At 41.8% G+C, this 25,052-nt stretch overlaps 5 non-coding genes and 1 pseudogene across 5 annotated transcripts; 1 reads left to right on the forward strand and 5 right to left on the reverse strand.

The window, feature by feature from the left end:
• Positions 1 to 262: 262 nt before the first annotated feature.
• LOC140869067 (5S ribosomal RNA) lies at positions 263 to 381 on the reverse strand. Its single transcript, XR_012146459.1, has one exon. It is a non-coding gene; the product is annotated as a 5S ribosomal RNA (ribosomal RNA).
• A 399-nt stretch (positions 382 to 780) lies between these two features.
• On the reverse strand, positions 781 to 899 carry LOC140869771 (5S ribosomal RNA). Its single transcript, XR_012146808.1, has one exon. It is a non-coding gene; the product is annotated as a 5S ribosomal RNA (ribosomal RNA).
• A 400-nt stretch (positions 900 to 1,299) lies between these two features.
• LOC140868072 (5S ribosomal RNA) lies at positions 1,300 to 1,418 on the reverse strand. Its single transcript, XR_012145507.1, has one exon. It is a non-coding gene; the product is annotated as a 5S ribosomal RNA (ribosomal RNA).
• Positions 1,419 to 1,815: 397 nt separating this feature from the next.
• Positions 1,816 to 1,934, reverse strand: LOC140869585 (5S ribosomal RNA; annotated as a pseudogene).
• A 401-nt stretch (positions 1,935 to 2,335) lies between these two features.
• Positions 2,336 to 2,454, reverse strand: LOC140868940 (5S ribosomal RNA). Its single transcript, XR_012146336.1, has one exon. It is a non-coding gene; the product is annotated as a 5S ribosomal RNA (ribosomal RNA).
• An 8,166-nt stretch (positions 2,455 to 10,620) lies between these two features.
• Positions 10,621 to 10,739, forward strand: LOC140869275 (5S ribosomal RNA). The gene has a single exon (XR_012146657.1). It is a non-coding gene; the product is annotated as a 5S ribosomal RNA (ribosomal RNA).
• The last annotated feature ends 14,313 nt before the right edge of the window (positions 10,740 to 25,052 follow it).

Raw genomic sequence — 25,052 nt, forward strand, 5'->3', positions numbered from 1 at the left:
ATAGCTATAGTGCGTATCTCGGTTAAAGAGACGGAGATGCTCAAATTCCAAAACGGAGATGGTCTTTCGGGGCATTTTTCTCGTATGTCGCGCTGGGACCCACCGAAGCGGCCCGCGTCACCCAGATCGCATGTTCCATCGTATGATTCAGTCTATTGCATCTTTTCTATCCGCGGATTGGACTGATAGATTCAGAAATAGGACGGTAAGGAATCGAAAGAACTAGAAGTACGAGTAAGAAAAAAAGAAATTAATGAAAAAATGGGTGCACCACGAGGACTTCCCAGTTGGTTTTCCATCCTTGTACTGCTCTCGCCCGAGCACGCTTAACTTCGGAGTTCTGATGGGATCTGGTGCATTAGTGCTGGTATGATCGCAACCAAAAGTGAATGAATTTTTTATTATTTTTCTCTCGAATTGCGGATCGGAGGAACAGGAGCTGCAGTTTCAAACGGATATAACTTTCGATCGGCTAAGAGTTATGAGAGCTTCAGCCTGCTCACGCGAAGCTTCTCTCGATACCTACAGCATGTATCTCAGTCTAAGAGACGGAGACGCTCAAATTACAACCCGAAGATGGTCTTCCGGGGCGTTTTTCTCGTAGGGCGCGCAGGGACCCACCGAAGCGGCCCGCGTCACCTAGATCGCACGTTCACGTCGTGTGATTAAGTCTATTGCATATTTTCTATCCGCGGATTTGACTGAAAGAGTCGGAAATAGGACTGCGAGGAATCGGAAAAACAAGAAGTACGAGTAAGAAAAAAAGAAATTAATGAAAAAGGGTTGCAACACGAGGACTTCCCAGGGGGTCAACCATCCTAGTACTGCTCTCGCCCAAGCACGCTTAACTTCGGAGATCTGATGGGATCCGGTGCATAAGTGCTGGTATGATCGCACCCAACAGTAAATGAATTCTTTATTGTTTTGTCTCTCGAATTGCGGATCGGAGGAACAGGAGCTGTAGTTTCAAACAGACATAACTTTCGATCTGCTGAGAGTTACGGGAGCTTCAGCCTACTCACGCGAAGCTATTCTCAATACCTACCGCGCGTATCTCGGTCAAAGAGACAGAGAAGCTCAAATTCAAAACCGGAGATAGTCTTTGGGGGCATTTTTCCCGTAGAGCACGCTGGGACCCATCGAAGTGGCCCGCGTCACCCAGATCGCACGTTCACGTCGTTTGATTTAGTCTATTGCATCTTTTCTATCCGCGGATTGGACTGAAAGAGTCGGAAATAGGACGAAGAGGAATCGGAAGAACAAGATGTACGAATAAGAAAAAAAAAACTAATAAAAAAAGGGGTGCAACACGAGAACTTCCCAGGGGGTCACCCATCTTAGTACTGCTCTTGCCCAAGCACGCATAACTTCGGAGTTTTGATGGGATCCGGTGCATTAGTGCTGGTATGATCGCACCCAACAGTGAATGAATTCTTTATTTTTTTGTCTCTCGAATTGCGGATCGAAGGAACAGGAGCTGCAGTTTCAAACGGACATAACTTTCGATCGGCTGAGAGTTACTGGAGTTTCAGCCTGCTCACGCGAAGCTCCACTCGATACCTATCATATCTCGTTTAAAGAGACATAAACGCTCAAATTCCAAAATGGAGATGGTCTTTTGGGGCATTTTTGCCGTATGTCGTGCTGGGACCCACCGAAGCGGCCCGCGTCACCCAGATCGCACGTTCACATCGTATGATTCAGTCTATTGCATCTTTTCTATCCGTGGATTGGACTGAAAGAGTCGGAAATAGGACGGCGAGGAATCGAAAGAACAAGAAGTACTAGTAAGAAAAAAAGAAATTAATAAAAAAAGGGGTGCAACACGAGGACTTCCCAGGGGGCCAGCCATCCTAATACTGCTCTCACCCAAGCGCGCTTAACTTCGGAGTTATGATCGGATCCGGTGCATTAGTGCTGGTATGATCGCACCTAATAGTGAATGAATTCTTTATTGTTTTGTCTCTCGAATTGCGGATCGGAGGAACAGGAGCTTCAATTTCAAACAGACATAACTTTCGATCGGCTAAGAGTTACGGGAGCTTCAGCCTGCTCACGCGAAGCTCCTCTCGATACCAACAGCAAGTATCTCGGTCTAAGAGACGGAGACGCTCAAATTACAACCCGGAGATGGTCTTTTGGGGCGTTTTTCCCTTAGGGCACGCTGGGACCCACCGAAGCGGCCTGCGTCACCCAGATCGCATGTTCACGTCGTGTGATTAAGTCTAATTGCATCTTTTCTATCCGCGGATTGGACTAAAAGAGTCAGAAATAGGACGGCGAGGAATTGGAAAAACAAGAAGTACGAGTAAGAAAAAAAGAAATTAATGAAAAAGGGGTGCAACACGAGGACTTCCCAGGGGTTCACCCATCCTAATACTGCTCTCGCCCCAGCACGCTTAACTTTGGAGTTCTGATGAGATCCGGTGCATTAGTGCTTGTATGATCGCACCCAATAGTGAAGGAATTCTTTATTTTTTTTTGTCTTTTGAATTGCGGATCGGAGGAACAGGAGCTGCAGTTTCAAACGGACATAACTTTCGATCTGCTTAGAGTTACGGAAGCTTCAGCCTGCTCACGCGAAGCTCTTCTCGATACCTACAGCGCGTATCTCGGTCTAAGAGATGGAGAAGCTCAAATTCAATCGCATATCCCCAAAAGGATGGCGGCAACTCCGTGAACCCCATCATAGACCGAACCATGTCCATCAAAGTCCGGTTACGACGTTCTGAAACACCATTCAACTGAGGTGTACCAGGAGGAGTCCACTGTGAGAGAATCTCATTCTCCCTAAGATACTCTTGGAATTAAGCACTCACGTACTCACCTCCTCGATCCGATCGAAGTGCCTTGATGCTTCGTCCCAATTGTTTCTCCACTTAATTTCTGAATTCTTTGAACCTTTCAAAAGCTTCAGATTTGTATTTCATTAAATACACATATCCATACCTAGAGAAATCATTGGTAAAGATGATGAAGTTGGAATGTCCGTGCTTAGTGGTGATGCTAAGTGGACCACACACATCTGTATGGATCAAATCTAACAGTCCTTTGGCCCGCTCCACATGGCCCTTAAGGGGAATTTTGGTCATCTTTCCTTTTAGAAAGGGTTCACAAGTAGTAAGAGAATTAATATCAGACATATCAAACATGCCTTCTCCCACTAGCTTGTTCATCATTCTTAAAGATATATGACCTAATCGAGCATGCCATAAGTGTGCCGGATTTAGAGTATCTTGTTTTCTTTTGGATGTTGTTGATATCTCTTGGACATTATACATAGGAATATCTTTCAATTTTAAATTATAGAGATCGTTTTCCAATTGTCCTGTACCAATTAAACATTCATTCTTGTAAATATTGCAAACACCTTTGCCAAATAAACAAGAATATCCATCTTTATCAAGCATAGAAATGGAAACAATGTTTTTCACCAAATCTGGTACAAACCAAACATCTCTCAAAATTAACTTAAAATCATTGTCCAACAATAAGTAAACATCTCCAATAGCTTTGGCAGCAACTCTTGCCCCATTGCCCATCCTCAAGAAGGTCTCACCATCCCTGAGTCTCCTACTTCTTGCCATCAACTATAAATCATTACAAAGATGTGAGCCACAGCCGGTATCCAATACCCAAGAAGAAGAGTTAAGTGAAATGTTCACTTCAATGTAGAACGTATCATTTCCAGAACCATTCTGGTCGAGATATTTCTTGCAGCTACACATATAATGTACATGCCGAAGCAGGAGTGCTTGCTCATCAAAGAGCTCTTTGAGATGCAAATGAATGTCAGCAGCATTCTTAGCATCCTCAAAACGCCTCTGCAGTTTATTGGACATAGAACCCAACATATAACACTTAGTTTTCAAGTCATGGTCACACCAATCCTTGTAAATCTGTAGCTCAACAGGGCTACATCCAGTCGGAGCCTTAGCAGGGGGCGACTTTTCAAGTGCATATGAAATCTTTTCCGAGTTTAAGACAATTTTCAGATTTCTTAGCCAATCGAGGTAATTTGGACCAGTCAGTATATGTTTGTCGAGTATTGCAGATAACGGATTGCGAATTGATGACATTGTCAAAAACTTTGTACTGAAAAATAATAACAGATAAATGTCAATGACTATTTTAAAATATTTAATAAGATATAAAGTATGGACTTTAACTTTATAAATTTTTACTCCCACTGTTTTTGATATTTTCACTACCCTCTAGTGAAAACGGGAAACTCCTTTCCTCATTAGGTACATAAGGTCCAATTAGCCAATCATGATCCCAAATAATATCAGCCAATCATAATTTTTAAAAAGTAGTTTCCAATTGCATCTCCATGCAACCCTTACGTAAACTTTTGTCTCACGCTTGATTAGGACCCAATAATATAACGTCGTTCATCTTTACGTGTCAAGCCTTACCCATCGATATCGAACCTTAATGGACGGTCGCCATGAGTTCCCCCAATAATATGAGACGAAGTCATGGGAGTTCCACGTAGTTCACATCACCATGTCAATAGATGTCACAGCTTTCCAACATCCAAGCGCCCCCAATAATATGAGCCGAGCATTGAATACGGATAGCGTTCATCATGCATCCATTGTCGATGGAAGACATGAAAATTATAAACAAATTTATAATTCCCCTTTTCGGGCTTGATATAAATTTTGAATCTAATTCAAAATGAGGGTTTTTAATTTTGAAATGGTCTCATTGTTAATTTTAAAAACTCGCCATGTTTGATCGTATGTTTGCCGGATTCATGCTACTTTGTTATTATAAAATAATAACGCACATACTCATTATTTATAATATATCATGCATATATTATAAACAGTAAATTAACAAGGATGATCAATCGCCCCAAAAATATTCGGCCCGTGTGAGCCAAACCCGGGTCTAGGTCCAATTCTTAGGGAATGAATGGGATGCAAATGCAACAATTACATAAGCTTCCAATATTTACATGTCTTGGATCTTCATAATTCATCATGGCCCACCATCTTCCAATCCTGAGCTTCCACTATCAAATATTTTACATTAAAATATCCATGGCAAATAGGGATACATCTCATGGGGTGGGAACGAGCCATAAACCAAGCCCACTTTATAATTTGATAATTATTACAACCATTCAACACAAAATATCTTAGCATACACCTAGCAAATTGGTCTTGGGCTTTTGATCATCCTTCATGCATAATATCACATATCATACACCATCAATTAATTATCAAAATAATCAATTGATTAAATATTATATTTCTTGGTTCAATCACTAACCACCACAATTATAAATTAAATTAACAAAATAAACAAACACCTTTATTTACTTTCTAATTAATTTATTTATAATCGAATTTTTTGTAAATCACCATTTACTATAAATAATCAAAGTCCCACTTTAATTATTTATTTTATGAGAAAATACACAATTTTTAAAATTTCAATTTTTCATAAAAATATCAACTTTTACAATCTCAACAACTTAGGGCTTATGACACTTGGATATCACAAAACACCTTTTGGAAACCAAATTCGTCATAGTCGTTGCCGGAGCACCGTCGCCGGATTCCGGCCAACCCAAAAAAAATATTTTTTTTATTAAAAGTGAGCTGCCCCTGCTGCCCGAAATGGGCAGCAACATTTTATAAAAAGATTTTTCCAAAAAACAGCCCCAAATTGATAGATCTTGATTTTCTCATGCGGTTAGAAATTGACCTCAACATAATATCAAACAAATGCTACACAAAAGAGTAACTTAGGCTTTGATACCACTGTAGGTGATCAGTTAACTCGTGCCCGGAAACGCAGTGGAAATATTAAAATTTTTAACAAAAGAGATCCGAGCACTTGTGTAGCATTCAAAATAAAATAACCATAAGGTGTTTAGAAGTTTTACCTATCAATCTCAAAGATTGATTTATGGCTCCAACCAAGTTGATAAACAACTAGGCTCTTGAAGTGGTAGATACTATCTACAAGCTTCCAAAGCACACCTTGCTCAAAATGGATTCAACACTTCAAGCCTTCGAATTGGGTCCAAGACTAGACGATCTAGATCCGCTCTAAATATGCACTAGAATATTTAGAGAATTTTGCATTGAGATTTTCCTTTTCTTCTTCCTCAAAAATTGAAAGAAAACTTGGAGAATATTGTCAAGAAGTGTTCGGCCACTTCTCCTCCAAATTGGAATGAATAATGTGTGTATATTATTCATAATAATATATTAAAGGTAAAGGATTAAATGGATACAATTAAACCATGCATAAGAAAAGTGCAAGACTTGCATGAAAAATTGCAACCCTTCTTCCAACCCTTCAAATTCCATCATACATATATATAACATGAATATATATATATATTTCGAATATATATATATAATATATAAACATGATTTTGAACTTATTTAATTTAATTAAACATTTAACTTAATCCCAATTAAGTTTAAATAATTAATTAAATCTAACTTGAACTCATTCAAGTCCACTAGTATATAATTATTCAACACTATATTAATTTGAGCTCTACTAGACTCAATAGTGTTTAATTAATTCAACACTTGAATTAATTTAATTATTTGTACATTACAAAGTCTACTAGTGTTAAATTAATTCAACTCTAGAATTAATTAATTAAGTTCAAAATAATAGATTAGAAAATCAACATTTTCACAAACTAATTATTTTAAGTCAACTTTTAATCTTGGAACACATTCACAAATTAAAATTTACTTTTCATTTAATCTCCAATTTAGAAGTCAAACTTCTAATTTATTTTACTTATAAACTCCTTTATAAGTTGTTCAACACATTGAACTAATTTTAATCTCAACGGGATCTAGAAAGCTAGTACTTGTGTGACACTCAATGGTTCACTGATACAACTAGCAGTGGGTTCACATCTCCATGTGATTCGGGATCAACAAGTCCCCTATGTGAGCATACCCCATATAGCTCCATTCTTATTGATCAACTCCTTTATAATAAGAACGTCAGAAAACTCAAGTCTGATAGTACCCAACCAGTCATTTTAAGCATCTAGCAGCATCACTTACATGACTCCCTAGGTATCTGTGGGGACCTGGGTTGCTAATCTCATCTTAGGGCAATTAACGATTAATAAACAATTAATCGAACAATAAAAGAATATTCAAACCAAGAGCTAAATTTTTTTTATTATTATTTTTTAAAAAAACTGAGCACCTCGCTCGATCGGGTAAATTCACCCGATCGAGCGGGCAAGAAAGTCCAGCTCTCGGGTCTGAATCCATATTGGTCTCGCTCGATCGGTGAACTTCTACCGATCGAGCGGCCAAGAAAAATGGATTTCTCTGCTTGCAAAATACAGGCCTCGCTCGATCGGTGAAGTTCACCCGATCGAGCGGGCACCCTATTCAGAAAATAACAATGTAACTTTGCTGTACAATTTGATTCCAAATCTCATACCAACTTCATATAAACTTCTCAACATGATTCTAGATAATTTACATGCATTCAAACTAATATCAAGTGATCTAGAATACATGAATTCTCAAGTATAAATCAATACTTGGCAAAAACAACATATACAAAGGTTCTTGCTTTCTAACATGTTTATCAAATCATAAATACATGTCATCTGCTTAAAACCCGAATCTCCACTTCTAATCTTTCATTTTCGTGCAATCCAAGTCCACTCTAACTGGCTCATGCCCCAACCTGATGCAATGCACACATACAAACAAAGCAACAGCCGGATAACTCCGGTGAGAATAAATCTCAGTATGAAAGACATGCATATACATCATTAAAGCATATGGAATCTATATGCCATAAAACTCTAAAATCATAAAACATGTAATAACATGTAGATCATAGAATCATCATCGACTCTTAAATTCTTACACATAACGATTCATCTAAAGCAATAGCATATAAAGCATAATAAAACATTCATATCTAGAATGGCATATCACAACATGCTAGCATTGATAACTTCATATTCTAAACCATAGAAAACTCTAGGTTAATGCATAAATGCAATGCATGTGCCAAAGAATAGGCTATCAAATCTGATACCAATAAGCTTAGTTCTTGGGATCCCGGGGAATAAAATCTTTAACTAACCACCGACTCTCCCAATCGAGGTGGTGTTAAATATCTCAATTCCCCTGACTTTGGTGCAACTATAGTGAGTCATCTAGCTCTGGATATAAATCTATATTCCGTGCCATGAGTCATCTGACTCTGGAAGTAAATCTACATTCCATGCCACTCAACTACAGTTCTCCAAACGTCATATGCACTCTAGGACATTCTGCCCTCTGTGCTATTCAAGGTAGGGTTCAAGATGAATGAAACATAATCTGTATGCATTAAATAAGCTAACATATCTTGAACACACAATTCAAACATCATGCAAGGCAATAATAAGAAATATATCACTTAACACACTTAGACAAATAAGTATGTGATTTTAGGAAAACTCAAAAACCACCACGTTCTTGAGTTGTTCTACCTGGCGAGGATAATGTCGAATCATACCTTTCATCGCGATTCAAACATCTTGAATATTTTGCCAATGCTGAGTATCTCAAAGCTAGCCAAATCAGTCATACAATGCTGCTCATTTCAATCAGTGCTACTTGAAGGTATTCTTGATTCAACTTCAAACACTTCAAGTCATTCGAACTTGAACTCGTCGATTAAACTTCGATAATCTTCACTTCAAATGTCAAAACTTAGCACTCGGAGCTGTGATCGCAAATATATGTTCAATCGGAAATTCTACTGGGCGGATCAAAAGATATCGGAGTTGGAAATCTCAAAATTGGCTTGGAACCCTTTTCTCTTCCTCTCTCGGTTTATTGCTGGGTTTCTGATCACTTTCTTGTCTTTACACGTTTTCAATATCAAGTTGCAAGGAGAATTGCATTTTGGTCCCTGAACTTTGGCATAATTGCAAATTAGTCCCCGGACAAGAAATTTAATTCAATTTCATTCCTAAATAATTTAAGAATAATAGAATTTAATTCTAAACTCTAAATATTCTCAAATTAAATATTCTTGAATTAAAATTAAATCATTTCGGAACTTATCGCATTTTAGTCCTTGAAATTCAATATTTGCAAATGGGTCCTTGCTCGGATTTCATCCTCAAATTCAATATTTGATATTTATCATCTTGGAATTCACATCTTAAATTCCATAAATATCAATTCAAATATTTTTAATCTTTTACTTTAAGATCTTAAAATCCGAAAATTCTCAAATTAAATATTTCTGACCCGAAATTGAAATCTCTAATTTCCATATTCTTAAATTCATCTTTTCACTTTTATTCGAAATTTAAATCTTAAATCCCGTAATTAAGAACTTAATATTTTCGGGCCTTACAGTATCAAATGATAGTGCCTGCAAGAACCAATCAATTATGGTTAGCGTACAGTACGGTCCTTTCAACTCATATATCACGACCAATTCGACAACCATTGGTTTATCGAGAGTTGTCATTGAATCGATAACTATGTGTCATGCCGTAGTTGCATCGAAGGTGTAATTCAAGAAACCCCTTTCTTAATTACCACCTACTCTGATCAGAGATTTCAAGCTACGTATGCATGAGATTACATAGGATATCCATATTCGTAGGTAAGCTCTGAATCCCCGACTACAATGCATTGAATCCTATATGTCTCGTCACAACACCCAACAGTGCCACCTGATGACCCCAGATGAGTCGGTAAACAAGTCAAAGTGAAGAACTAGCATATAGAGTCTCCATGTTGTCCCGGGTCATAAGGACTAATGGTGTACAACCATAAACTAGGACTTCTCCACTCGATAACTGAGAACCACTTGGAAAATCCTTTAGGAAGGGTTGTTCAGTGCACTCTACAAGGAGCACCTATTTGCATGCTTGGACATCTCCATGTCCCCTACCAATGAAACATGGTACTCACATCGCAAATACTAGTCTCAAGCTCGAGCGGCCTTTATCCTTCTTTATGGTGGCTGAATCGACTAGGAACATTTTAGAATATACAGTATTCCAAATATGAGTTTCATGATAGTCATCACATGACCATCTCATATTCTTTCTACTATTTGTATATTCAAGGGCTTTATCTATGCAGCTTGCATGGGTATACAGATAAAGATTTGCCAAATTAAATAATGTCAAATATTATTAAAATAAAGATTGTCATATAAGAGTTCTCTCAAGGACCATCGGCCGACACATTGGCTCGACGGGAACCTACTCTAACAAAGTCCTCGTGTTGCACCCCTTTTTCATTAATTTCTTTTTTTATTACTCGTACTTCTTGTTCCTACGATTCCTCGCCGTCTTATTCTGACTCTTTCTGTCCAATCCACGGATAGAAAAGATGCAATAGACTGAATCACACGACGTGGACGTGCGATCTGGGTGACGCGGACCGCTTCGGTGGTTCCCAGCGTGCCCTACGGGAAAAACGACCCAAAAAACCATCTTCGGGTTGGAATTTAAGCTTCTCCGTCTCTTAGACTGAGATGCGCATTGTAGGTATCAAGACGAGCTTCGTGTTTGAAAGGGCAGCGCCTGTTCCCCCTATCCGCAATTCGAGAGACAAAACAAAAGAGAATTCATTCACCGTTAGGTGCGTTCATACCAGCACTAATGCATCGGATCCCATCAGAACTCCGAATTTAAGCGTGATTGGGAGAGAGCAGTACTAGGATGGGTGACCCCCTGGGAAGTCCTCGTGTTGCACCCCTTTTTCATTAATTTCTTTTTTTATTACTCATACTTATTGTTCCTCCGATTCCTCGCCGTCCTATTCCCGACTCTTTCAGTCCAATCCGCGGATAGAAAATATGCAATAGACTGAATCATACGATGTGAACGTGCGATGTGGGTGACGCGGGCCGCTTCGGTGGGTCCCAGCGCGCCCTACGGGAAAAATGACCCGAAAGACAATCTATGGGTTGAAATTTGTGCATCTTCGTGTGGTGACCCTTACCTGGATCACCTACTAAACAGAACTTAGGCATGCAATTAACTTAATTAAACGGATATCAGAATAAAAATGCGGAAACCAAATACAAAATACAATCCCAAGTAAAGGAATCTGTAAATACCCAAATATTATACAACCATATCGAACAGCTGTATCAATCCAAATTACAACAGAAATAAACCTAGGCGAAGCTCCAGCTGACTAACCACTGCCTAGCCCCTCTTGTATCCACCCGCCTCATCCAATCGCAAACCTGACCCATGAAATAGGGTGTCCAAAAACACAGAGTACGAGACGTGAGCATAAAATGCTCAGCACGAGAGTATGAGTATACATGCATGCAAAGTGAACTCCCTATAAACTCGAGGTCAAGGATCAGATAACAGAGACAGACCGGGCCCTGGTATGTAGCACGCTGTGCCGTCGCTTCAGGAGGTGGCTCCCATACCATAATACCAGTGGATATACCGGACCCAAATCGATGGAAGTCCAACCACTAACAGGATAGGGAAAAACCCTACTAACAGACATCTCGAAGGAGATAGCTCAGTATGCAAATGAATGCAGCATAAATCAATGATATATAAACCATGCAGTCACATAATACATGCATACTCAGTCAAGATATCTCGAACAGTACTTCCGTACCTCAAATCGGTGCAAGCTCTACCAACTCTAGGTCCACGCCTATAGTCTGCTCTACACTGCCAAATGATATTACTATCATTATAGCGCTCTAAAAGCCTTAACTAAGCTATTGCATACTCCTAAATATTTATAGGAAGAAAAAGCTATACCTTCGTCCGTCGTTAGCCCTTTGATGTCGATGCCTCCAAAACTTGGGCACAACTCCGCTACGACTATCAAACGCCTCGACGACTCCCGTGTCAAGCCTAGGAAGGCTAGAACAACTCGAATACGACTAGAGTAGAGAGGAAATCCGGAATTGGCAATTGAAAGTGAATTCTTGGCCTTCTATTTATAGACAACGATCGGAACGTTCGAACATCGATCGGACCATCCGATCCTGCCATCGAGGCTTCCGAAGATCCTAATTTGCCACGCGTCAAAATATCACTTGTTGACTTCGGATAGGGGTGATCGGAGCTTCCGATCCTGTTCGGAGCTTCTGAACTCTTCCCAAGAATAATGATTAATTCCTTAATTACTGATTTTGGTTACGGGCTACTACATTCTCCCCCACTTAAGATATTTCACCCTCGAAATCAGATCTTAAGTACTGAATGTAATAAAGAAATCAGATACATTCTTTATTCCAGTTAAATGCTTACAGAGTTTACAACTGAATACAACTTAAGAATGAAATCAAAACAACTCAGGATGGTCTTCACGCATCCTGTCCTCAAGCTCCCAAGTAGCTTCCTCAGTGCCTCGGCGTTGCCACTGAACTAAAACCAGAGGAATGACTTTGTTACGCAAAACCTTATCCTTATAATCCAGGATACGAATAGGTTTCTCAACATAAGTCAAATCCTTGCTTACCTGAACCTCAGACCGCTGCAGAATATGAGACTCATCCGCCACATACCGTCTCAACAGAGATACGTGGAACACGTCGTGAATACTGGAAAGATGCGGTGGCAAAGCTAGTCGATAAGCCAAATCGCCAATGCTCTCAAAGATCTCAAACGGACCGATAAACCTGGGAGACAACTTGCCCTTAAGGCCAAATCTGAGAATCTTGCGGAAAGGTGACACTCTCAAAAACACTTTCTCCCCGACATCGAACTGCAAAGGCCTACGCTTAGTGTTAGCATAGCTGGCCTGACGATCCTATGCAGTCTTAATCCGTTTCTTGATCTGATCAACAATGTCTATCGCCTGTTGGATAAACTCCGGTCCCTCAGCCTGTCTCTCCCCCACTTCTTTCCAGAAGAGTGGAGTACGAAAACGTTGCCCGTACAACGCCTCAAAAGGTGTCATCCCAATACTAGTATGATAGCTGTTGTTGTACGCGAACTCAATCAATGGCAAATGATCCTGCCAGGCTGAACCAAAATCCATGACGCACGCTCTAAGCATATCCTCCAAAGTACGGATAGTGCGCTCTGACTGACCATCAATCTCCAGATGATAGGCAGTACTCAAACTGAGAGTAGTACCCATCGCACACTGAACACTCCCCCATAATCTAGAAGTAAACCTGGGGTCTCGATCGCTGACAATGCTCACAGGCACTCCATGAAGTCGAAGGATCTCCTAAATATACAAACGAGCCATACGATCCACATTGTACTCCCGGCTATAGGCAATGAAATGCGCTGACTTGGTGAGTCGGTCCACCACAACCCAGATAGCATCACAGTTCCTCGGGGATACCGGCAAATGGGTCACAAAGTCCATTGTGATAAACTCCCATTTCCATTCAAGAATAGGCAGACTGTGAAGCAATCCTCCAGGTCGTCGGTGCTATGCCTTGACCTGTTGACACACCAAACATCTCGAAACAAATTGATAAACACTACGTTTCATTTCCTTCTACCAAAAACGAGTACGTAGATCCTTGTACATCTTGTTGCTCCCAGGATGAATACTCAACTTAGTGCAATGCGCCTGAGACAAAATCTCCTCTCGCAACTCTTCATCCTGCGGAATCACAAGCCTACCAGACAAACATAGAAAGCCATCTAACTGATAATGAAATCCAGACGAGCTACCCTCGTTAGCTAGATGAGCTAAATGCTGGGTCTTTGAATCAGACATCTGAGCATCTCGAATCCGTGAATACAAAGCTGGCTCAGATAATATCGCAAACATCTGGATACTCTGCATACCTTTCTTATGCTTAAAGGTATATCCTGAAGTACAACAGTCACTGATCGCACTAGACATCGAACAAGTCTGAAGTGCGGATAGTCGCACCTTGCGACTAAAAGCATCAGCAGTGAGATTAGCAGCTCCCGGATGGTACTTAATCTCGCAATCATAGTCCTTAAGCAAGTCCATTCAACGTCTCTGCCTCATGTTCAACTCCGCCTGAGTGAACAAATACTTGAGACTCTTATGGTCGGTGAAGATCTCAAATTTTTTGCCATACAGATAATGACTTGTTGAATTTGGATAGGGGTGATTGGAGCTTCTGATCCTGATCAGAGCTTACGATCCTGCATCGGAGCTTCCGATCCTGTTCGGAGATTCCGAACTCACCTTCGGAGCTTTTGAACTCTTCCCAAGAATAATGATTAATTCCTTAATTACTGATTTTGTTTATGAGCTACTAAATTCTCCCCCACTTAAGATATTTTGCCCTCGAAATCAGATCTTAAGTACTGAATGTAATACAGAAATTAGATACATTCTTTATTCCAGTTAAATGCTTACAGAGTTTACAACTGAATACAACTTAAGAATAAAATCGAAACAACTCAGGATGGTCTTCACGCATCCTGTCCTCAAGATCCCAAGTAGCTTCCTCAGTGCCTCGGCGTTGCCACTGAACTAAAACCAGAGGAATGACTTTGTTCCGCAAAACCTTATCCTTATAATCCAGGATATGAATAGGTTTCTCAACATAAGTCAAATCCTTGCTTACCTGAACCTCAGACCGCTGCAGAATATGAGACTCATCCGCCACATACCGTCGCAACAGAGATACGTGGAACACGTCGTGAATACTGGAAAGATGCGGTGGCAAAGCTAGTCGATAAGCCAAATCGCCAATGCTCTCAAAGATCTCAAACGGACCGATAAACCTGGAAGACAACTTGCCCTTAAGGCCAAATCTGAGAATCTTGCGGAAAGGTGACACTCTCAAAAACACTTTCTCCCCGACATCGAACTGCAAAGGCCTACGCTTAGTGTTAGCATAGCTGGCCTGACGATCCTGTGCAGTATTAATCCGTTTCTTGATCTAATCAACAATGTCTATCGCCTGTTGGATAAACTCCGGTCCCTCAGCCTGTATCTCCCCCACTTCTTCCCAGAAGAGTGGAGTACGACAACATCGCCCGTACAACGCCTCAAAAGGTGCCATCCCAATACTAGTATGATAGCTGTTGTTGTACGCGAACTCAATCAATGGAAAATGATCCGGCCAGGCTGAACCAAAATCCATGACGCACGCTCTAAGAATATCCTCCAAAGTACGGATAGTGCGCTCTGACTGACCATCAGTCTCCCGATGATAGGCAGTACTCAAACTGAGAGTAGTACCCATCGCACGCTGAACACTCCCCCATAATCTAGAAGTAAACCTGGGGTCTCGATCGCTGACAATGCTCACAGGCACTCCATGAAGTCGAACGATCTCCTGAATGTACAACCGAGCCATACGATCCACATTGTACTCCCGGCTATAGGCAATGAAATGCGCTGACTTGGTGAGTCGGTCCACCACAACCCAGATAGCATCACAGTTCATTGGGGATACCGGCAAATGGGTCACAAAGTCTATTGTGATAAACTCCCATTTCCATTCAGGAATAGGCAGACTGTGAAGCAATCCTCCAGGTCGTCGGTGCTATGCCTTGACCTGTTGACACACCAAACATCTCGAAACAAATTGATAAACACTACGTTTCATTTCCTTCCACCAGAAATGAGTACGTAGATCCTTGTACATCTTGTTGCTCCCAGGATGAATACTCAAATTAGTGCGATGCGCCTGAGACAAAATCTCCTCTCGCAACGCTTCATCCTGCGAAATCACAAGCCTACCAGACAAACACAGAAAGCCATCTAACTGATAATGAAATCCAGACGAGCTACCCTTGTTAGCTAGATGAGCTAAATGCTGGGTCTTTGAATCAGACATCTGAGCATCTCGAATCCGTGAATACAAAGCTGGCTCAGATAATATCGCAAACATCTGGATACTCTGCATACCTTTCTTATGCTTGAAGGTATATCCTAAAGTACAATAGTAACTGATCGCACTAGACATCGAACAAGTCTGAAGTGCGGATAGTCGCACCTTGCAACTCAAAGCATCAGCAGTGAGATTAGCAGCTCCCGGATGGTACTTAATCTCGCAATCATAGTCCTTAAGCAAGTCCATCCAACGTCTCTGCCTCATGTTCAACTCCGCCTGAGTGAACAAATACTTGAGACTCTTATGGTCGGTGAAGATCTCAAATTTTTTGCCATACAGATAATGACTTGTTGACTTCGGATAGGGGTGATTGGAGCTTCCGATCCTGATCGGAGCTTCCGATCCTGTTCGGAGCTTCCGAACTCACCTTCGGAGTTTTTGAACTCTTCCCAAGAATAATGATTAATTCCTTAATTACTGATTTTGTTTACGGGCTACTACATTCTCCCCCACTTAAGATATTTTTCCCTCGAAATCAGATCTTAAGTACTGAATGTAATACAAAAATCAGATACATTCTTTATTCCAGTTAAACGCTTACAGAGTTTACAACTGAATACAACTTAAGAATGAAATCAAAACAACTCAGGATGGTCTTCACGCATCCTGTCCTCAAGCTCCCAAGTAGCTTCCTCAGTGCCTCGGCGTTGCCACTGAACTAAAACCAGAGAAATGACTTTGTTCCGCAAAACCTTATCCTTATAATCCAGGATACAATTAGGTTTCTCAACATAAGTCAAATCCTTGCTTACCTGAACCTCAAACCGCTGTAGAATATGAGACTCATTCGCCACATACCGTCGCAACAGAGATACGTGGAACACGTCGTGAATACTGGAAAGATGCGGTGGCAAAGCTAGTCGATAAGCCAAATCGCCAATACTCTCAAAGATCTCAAACGGACCGATAAACCAGGGAGACAACTTGCCCTTAAGGCCAAATCTGAGAATCTTGCGAAAAGGTGACACTCTCAAAAACACTTTCTCCCCGACATCGAACTGCAAAGGCCTATGCTTAGTGTTAGCATAGCTAGCCTGACGATCCTGTGCAGTCTTAATCCGTTTCTTGATCTGATCAACAATGTCTATAGCCTGTTGGATAAACTCCGGTCCCTCAGCCTGTCTCTCCCCCACTTCTTCCCAGAAGAGTGGAGTAAGACAACGTCGCCCGTACAATGCCTCAAAAGGTTCCATCCCAATACTAGTACGATAGCTGTTGTTGTACGCGAACTCAATCAATGACAAATGATCCTGCCAGGATGAACCAAAATCCATGACGCACACTCTAAGCATATCCTCCAAAGTACGGATAGTGCGCTCTGACTGACCATCAGTCTCCGGATGATAGGCAGTACTCAAACTGAGAGTAGTACCCATCGCACGCTGAACACTCCCCCATAATCTAGAAGTAAACCTGGGGTTTCGATCGCTGACAATGCTCACAAGCACTCCATGAAGTCGAACGATCTCCTGAATGTACAATCGAGCCATACGATCCACATTGTACTCCCGGCTATAGGCAATGAAATGCACTGACTTGGTGAGTTGGTCCACCACAACCCAGATAGCATCACAGTTCCTCGGGGATACCGGCAAATGGGTCACAAAGTCCATTGTGATAAACTCCCATTTCCATTCAGGAATAGGCAGACTGTGAAGCAATCCTACAGGTCTTCGGTGCTCTTCCTTGACCTGTTGACAGACCAAACATCTCGAAACAAACTGATAAACACTACGTTTCATTCCCTTCCACCAGAAACGAGTACGTAGATCCTTGTACATCTTGTTGCTCCCAGGATGAATACTCAACTTAGTGCGATGCGCCTGAGACAAAATCTCCTCTCGCAACTCTTCATCCTGCGGAATCACAAGCCTACCAGACAAACACAGAAAGCCATCTAACTGATAATGAAATCCAAACGAGCTACCCTCGTTAGCTAGATGAGCTAAACGCTGGGTCTTTGAATCAGACATCTGAGCATCTCGAATCAGTGAATACAAAGCTGGCTCAGATAATATCGCAAACATCTCGATACTCTGCATACCTTTCTTATGCTTGAAGGTATATCCTGAAGTACAACAGTCACTGATCGCACTAGACATCGAACAAGTCTGAAGTGCGGATAGTCGCACCTTGCGACTCAAAGCATCAGCAGTGATATTAGCAGCTCCCGGATGGTACTTAATCTCGCAATCATAGTCCTTAAGCAAGTCCATCCAACGTCTCTGCCTCATGTTCAACTCCGCCTGAGTGAACAAACACTTGAGACTCTTATGGTCGGTGAAGATCTCAAATTTTTTTCCATACATATAATGACTTGTTGACTTCGGATAGGGGTGATTGGAGCTTCCGATCCTGTTCGGAGCTTCCGAACTCACCTTCGGAGCTTTTGAACTCTTCCCAAGAATAATGATTAATTCCTTAATTATTGATTTTGGTTACGGGCTACTACATTCTCCCCCACTTAAGATATTTTGCCATCGAAATCAGATCTTAAGTACTGAATGTAATACAGAAATCAGATACATTCTTTATTCTAGTTAAATGCTTACAGAGTTTACAACTGAATACAACTTAAGAATGAAATCAAAAAAACTCAGGATGGTCTTCACGCATCCTATCCTCAAGCTTCCAAGTAGCTTCCTCTGTGCCTCGGCGTTGCCACTGAACTAAAACCAGAGGAATGACTTTGTTCCGCAAAACCTTATCCTTATAATCCAGGATACGAATAGGTTTCTCAACATAAGTCAAATCCTTGCTTACCTGAACCTCAGACCGCTGCAAAATATGAGACTCATCCGCCACATACCGTCGCAATAGAGATACGTGGAACACGTCGCGAATACTGGAAAGATGCGGTGGCAAAGCTAGTCGATAAGCCAAATCGCCAATGCTCTCAAAGATCTCAAACGGACCGATAAACTTGGGAGACAACTTGCCCTTAAGGCCAAATCTGAGAATCTTGCGGAAAGGTGACACTCTCAAAAACACTTTCTCCCCGACATCGAACTGCAAAGGCCTATGCTTAATGCTAGCATAGCTGGCCTGACGATCCTATGCAGTCTTAATCCGTTTCTTGATCTGATCAACAATGTCTATCGCCTGTTGGATAAACTCCGGTCCCTCAGCCTGTCTCTCCCCCACTTCTTTCCAGAAGAGTGGAGTACGACAACGTTGCCCGTACAATGCCTCAAAAGGTAGCATCCCAATACTAGTATGATAGTTGTTTTTGTACGCGAACTCAATCAATGGCAAATGATCCTGCCAGGCTGAACCAAAATCCATGACGCACAATCTAAGCATATCCTCCAAAGTACGGATAGTGCGCTCTGACTGACCATTAGTCTCCGGATGATAGGCAGTACTCAAACTGAGAGTAGTACCCATCGCACGCTAAACACTCCCCCATAATCTAGAAGTAAACCTGGGGTCTCGATCGCTGACAATGCTCACAGACACTCCATGAACTCGAACGATCTCCTGAATGTACAACCAAACCATACGATCCACATTGTACTCCCGGATATTTGCAATGAAATGCGCTGACTTGGTGAGTCGGTCCACCACAACCCAGATAGCATCACAGTTCCTCGGGGATACCGGAAAATGGGTCACAAAGTCCATTGTGATAAACTCCCATTTCCATTCAAGAATAGGCAGACTGTGAAGCAATCCTCCAGGTCGTCGGTGCTCTGCCTTGACCTGTTGACACACCAAACATCTCGAAACAAACTGATAAACACTACGTTTCATTCCCTTCCACCAGAAACTAGTACGTAGATCCTTGTACATCTTGTTGCTCCCAGGATGAATACTCAACTTAGTGCGATGCGTCTGAGACAAAATCTCCTCTAGCAACTCTTCATCCTGCGGAATCACAAGCCTACCAGACAAACACAGAAAGCCATCTAACTGATAATGAAATCCAGATGAGCTACCCTCGTTAACTAGACGGGCTAAATGCTGGGTCTTTGAATCAGACATCTGAGCATCTCGAATCCATGAATACAAAGCTGGCTCAGATAATATCGCAAACATCTGGATACTCTGCATACCTTTCTTATGCTTGAAGGTATATCCTGAAGTACAACAGTCACTGATCGCACTAGACATCGAACAAGTTTGAAGTGCAGATAGTCGCACCTTGCGACTCAAAGCATCAGCAGTGAGATTAGCAGCTCCCGGATGGTACTTAATCTCGCAATCATAGTCCTTAAGCAAGTCTATCCAACGTCTCTGCCTCATGTTCAACTCCGCCTGAGTGAACAAATACTTGAGACTCTTATGGTCGGTGAAGATCTCAAATTTTTTGCCATACAGATAATGACGCCAGATCTTCAAAGGGAACAAAATGGCTGCTAACTCCAAATCATGGACTTGTAGTGACCCTTACTCGGATCACCTACTAAACAGAACTTAGGCATGCAATTAACTTAATTAAACAGATATCAGAATAAAACTGCGGAAACCATAAAAATTATACAATCCCAAGTAAAGGAATCTGTAATTTATCCAATAATATACAACCAAATCGAATAGCTGTATAACCCAAATAACAGTAATAAAACCTAAGCGAAACTCCAGCTGGCCAACCACTGACTAGCCCCTCCTGGATCCACCCTCCTCGTCCAATCGCAAAACTGCCCCATGGAATAGGGTGTCCAGAAAATACAGAGTACGAGACGTGAGCATAAAACGCTCAGTGCGAGAGTATGAGTATACATGCATGCAAAGTGAACTCCCTATAGACTCGAGGTCAAGGATTAGATAACAGAGACAGACCGGGCCCTGGTATGTAGCACGCTGTGCCGTCGCTTCAGGAGGTGGCTCCCATACCGAGATAACTGTGGATATGCCGGACCCAAATCGATGGAAGTCCATCCATTAATAGGATAGGGTACAACCTTACTAACAGACATCTCGAAAGAGATACAGCAAGATACAAATGAATGCAGCATAATATCATGGCATATAAATCATGCAGTCACATAATACATGCATACTCAGTCAGGATATCTCGAACAGTACTTTCGTACCTCAATACAGTGCAAGCTCTACCAACTCTAGGTCCATGCCTATAGTCTGCTCTACACTGCCAAATGATACTACTATCATTAAAGTGCTCTAAAAGCCTTAACTAAGCTATTGCATACTCCTAAATATTTATAGGAAGCAAAAGCTATACCTTCGTCCGTCGTTAGCCCTTTGATGTCGATGCCTCCAGAACTTGGGCACAACTCCGCTACGACTACCGAATGCCTCGCCGACCTCCGGACCAAGCCTAAGAAGACTAGAATAGCTCCAAAAGGACTAGAAGGGAAAGGAGAACTCGGAATTGGCAAATGAAAGTGAAGTCTCGGCCTTCTATTTATAGACAACGATCGGAACATCCGATCCTTGATCGGAACGTCCGAACCTCGATCGGAACGTCTGATCCTGCCATCGAAGCTTCTGAAGATCCTGATCTGCCACGTGTCAAAATATCACTTGTTGACTCCGGATAGGGGTGATCGGAGCCTCCGGTCCTGATCGGAGCTTCCGATCCAACCACACGTCATGCCTGACGTAATAACATCGATGCCTCCGATCGCTCATCGGAGCTTCCGATCCTGTTCGGAGCTTCCGATCGTGCCTTCGGAGCTTCCGATCCGTCCAATACCCAATTCAATTAATTAGCATTAATCCTTGAATTACTCAATTAGGGTACGGGCTACTACATGGGTAGTTGTCCTCGTGAAGCTTCAGCTGTCTAGAAGCGTATGCGATCACATGACCATTCTGAGTCAGGACACAACCTAACCCCTGAAGAAAAGCATCAGTGTACACCACATACCCTCCAGATCCTGACGGTAATGCCAAAACTGGCGCAGAAGTCAACCGCCGTCAAAGCTCACAGAAGTTCTCCTCACACTCGGAGGACCACTCAAAATCCACACCCTTGTAGGTAAGCTGCGTCAAAGGTCGAGCTAGTTGAGAGAAGTTCAGGATGAAACGACGATAATACCCTGCTAGACCCAGAAAACTACGGATCTAAACAACTGTCGTCTGACGCGACCAATTAAGCACCGCCTCAATCTTGCTTGGATCAACAGAAATCCCCTCCCTGGATATGATATGGCCAAGAAAGACCACTCGATCCATCCAGAACTCACACTTGCTCAGCTTGGCGTACAACTGCTCATCTCGAAGAGTCTGTAGTACCAACCGCAAGTGAGAAACATGCTCTTCCGTATTACGCAAATACACCAAGATGTCGTCAATGAAGACCACGAAAAACTTTTCCAAATACTCCCTGAAGACACGGTTCATCAGATCCATGAATATAGCCGACGCATTAGTCAAACCAAATGGCATCACTAGAAACTCGTAATGCCCATAGCGAGTACGGAATGCAGTCTTGGCTACGTCCTTATCACGGACTCTCAACTGATGATACCCAGATCTCAAGTCAACTTGGAGTAAACTGAAGTTCCCTGCAGCTGATCAAACAAGTCATCAATACGAGGCAACAGATACTTGTTCTTCACAGTGACTCGATTCAGTTGCCGATAGTCAATGCACAGCCGCATCGACCCATCCTTCTTCTTTACAAAAAGAACAGGAGCTCCCCAAGGAGATACACTAGGATGAATGTACCCCTTTTCCAAAAGATCCTGTAGCTGATTCTTCAATTCACGCATCTCTGACGGAGCCAGATGATACGGTGCTCGAGAAATAGGTGAAGTACCCGGCATCAACTCTATGCCAAACTCGACTTCCCTAGCAGGAGGAAAACCTGGAATCTCATCAGGAAAAACATCTGGGAATTCATCTACAACAGGAATACTCTGAAAGAGTGGGTGCCCGGTGAGCAAACTTGTGGCTAAGGGCTTTGATGACTCTTTGTATAAACAATCTTTTGTTTAATATAATTTAAACTTTTATTAATGACAATGACTTTATCTTTCTTCATATTGTTATATTGTGATATACTATTGTTGTTTTGATAAAGACCTTGAATATACTATAGTGTATGTAATATGTGGTAGAACATGGAGATGTCTATCATGAAACACATCTTATAGTCACTGTATATTCTAAACTGTTCCTAGTCGATTGAGCCGTCCGATAATAAGGATAAGGAACGCTCGAGTTTGAGACTAGCATTTGCGATGCAGAGTACCACGTTTCATTGGTAAGGAACATAGGGATGTTCGAAGCATGCAAATGGATATTCATATGATGAATGATCGAATTACCCTATCCGGACTTTCCAAGTGGTTATCACTTATCGAGTGGATAAAGTCCGCGGTTTTGGTTGTACACCATTAGTCCTTACTACTTGAGACATCATTGAGACTCTATATGCTAGTACTATGCTTTGACTCGTTTACCGACTCTATTGGGGTCATCAGGTGTCGGGATTGGGTACAGTTACAACACATATAGGAGTCGATGCTTTGTTGTCAAGGATTCACCACATACTTGCGAGTGTGGATATCCTATGCGATCTGAGGAGATATTAGTGTGACGAATCTCTGGCCAGAGTACATGATGTGATTTAAGAAATGGTTTCTTAGTAGCACATGTGATGTCACTATTTGATCTTCAAGATGTATTGCATAGTTATCGAATCTCGAGCGACTCTCGATATACCAATGGTTGTTGATTCGATCGGGATATTTGGATGAAGGGACCGTACTGTACGCTAACCAAAATCTATTGGTTCTTGTAGGCACTATCAGTGATACCTAGGGAATCATGGGGCGATGTTGCTAGACGCTCTTACCATGATTCGATGGGCAAGTCGGAAATTGTTGTTCCGAGTCACAAGGAGTTGTGAGCCCATGGCTAGCTGTATCCCTGAACCATTGAGGGTCACACAGTGTAATGGATTTTTAATCCCCGTTGAGATAGTTAAATTTAAAGAGTTAAATTTAATGAACGAAGAAGTTGGACTTCTTATTTAAGAGTAGAGGAGTAAGATTTCCTAAAATGACATAGGGATGGCCATTTTTGGAAATCACTGAATACGGATTCAGAAAAATTTATCTTGACTTTAAAAGGTGCAGAAATGGTTTCTGTGCACATTGGTGAAATCGGTTTATCAATCGGAATCACGATGAATTTTATATTAATTTCTGAACATGCGGGCTTTGCTTGTCTGGCTTGAACTTATGACTAATGGGCCCTAAGCTGTTAGTGGCCTACATTATAAATAAGTTATTGCAGTACATAAATTAAACACAACAAGGTCACAATTTTCAAAAAACCTAAGTATTTTCTAACAAGAGTGGCCGCCCCCTTCCCTGTCTACTCGAGAAAAATCCAGCCTGTGATTTTGAATTACAGTCTGGTTTAACGGATCAAATTCGTTAATCTCTTCGTAGAAACTTCTGATAGATTTTCTAGTGCAATCTATCAGAGGGATTAAATATCCGTTCGTGGACCTGATTGAAGAACAGTTCGTCCATCAGTTCCAGGGATATACAACAAGAGCAGAGCAATCTGTTGGTGTCCAAAATCTCGATTCGAGATTGAGGTAAAAATTTATAATCGTTATTTAATTTTTACACACACACAATTTAATCGTAAGGTTGATACCTGTTATGGAATCGTTCCATACAAAAATTTTAAACTTCCGCTGCACCGGGTATCAATCCTAATTGATCTGATCGCCGCGTTCTCCAACAGTGGTATCAGAGCCAGGTTGCTCAGATCAAGCGATTAAATTAATCGATTGTACAAAATTTTTTTTTTTTAAGCCTCGGTTTTTGAAACAAAATAAATATTTTTAAAATAAAAATATTTTTTCGGGCAAAAACCCGGGCAGCGATTGGATCGCTGCCCGGGGCAGGGGCAGCGATCGTCGCTGCCCCGGGCAGCGATCGTCGCTGCCCCGGGCAGCGATCGTCGCTGCCCCGGGCAGCGCTGGGCGCTGCACAGGGCGGCGCACGGCGCTGCGCAGGGCAGCGCTCGGCGCTGCCCAGGGCAGCGATCGTTGCTGCCCTAGGGGCAGCCGGGCTGCCCGGCCCGAGCCCTACGGGGCGCGGGCAGCTCGGGAATGTCCCGGGCGGCCCGCGGAAAAATTAATTTTTAATTTTTTAATTAAATTTTAATAGGTTAAAATTCTATTTTTGGTCCGATCGAAAATCGTTTTTGATTGGTCCACGAGGCGTCGGATCGAATTGTTCGAGTCCGAAAATTTTAAAATTGATTTTTGGATAAATTTGAATTTTTGGAAAATTTTAATATTTTAT

This window comes from Henckelia pumila, chromosome 4, assembly GCF_033568475.1.
Source record: "Henckelia pumila isolate YLH828 chromosome 4, ASM3356847v2, whole genome shotgun sequence".
Lineage (NCBI taxonomy): Eukaryota > Viridiplantae > Streptophyta > Magnoliopsida > Lamiales > Gesneriaceae > Henckelia > Henckelia pumila.